This window comes from Etheostoma spectabile, chromosome 23 (genome assembly GCF_008692095.1).
Source record: "Etheostoma spectabile isolate EspeVRDwgs_2016 chromosome 23, UIUC_Espe_1.0, whole genome shotgun sequence".
NCBI lineage: Eukaryota > Metazoa > Chordata > Actinopteri > Perciformes > Percidae > Etheostoma > Etheostoma spectabile.
In genome coordinates, this window is record NC_045755.1 from 11916094 (window position 1) to 11916392 (window position 299).

Below are 299 nucleotides of genomic sequence, written 5' to 3' on the forward strand. Positions count from 1 at the left end.
TGGTGACAAAGCGCAGCCCTGGTGGAGGCCAACCCTCACCTGGAACGAGTCTGACTTACTGCCGAGAACTCGGAGACAGCTCTTGCTTTGGTCATACAGAGATTGGAAGGCCCTGAGAAGGAACCCCCCCCACCCCATACTCCCGCAGGACCTCCAACAGTGTCTCCCGGTGGAACCGGTCATACGCCTTCTCCAGATCCACAAAACACATGTAGATTAGTTGGGCATACTCCCAGGCTCCCTACAGGATCCTTGCGAGAGTGAAGATCTGGTCCGTTGTTCCACGACCAGGACGGAAT

General features: G+C 56.2%; 1 protein-coding gene across 9 annotated transcripts in view; it reads left to right on the forward strand.

Annotated features, from left to right (window-relative positions):
• Positions 1-299, forward strand: part of cacna1c (calcium channel, voltage-dependent, L type, alpha 1C subunit) — a 199899-nt gene that overhangs the window by 191537 nt on the left and 8063 nt on the right. The gene's annotated exons all lie outside the window — the stretch shown is intronic.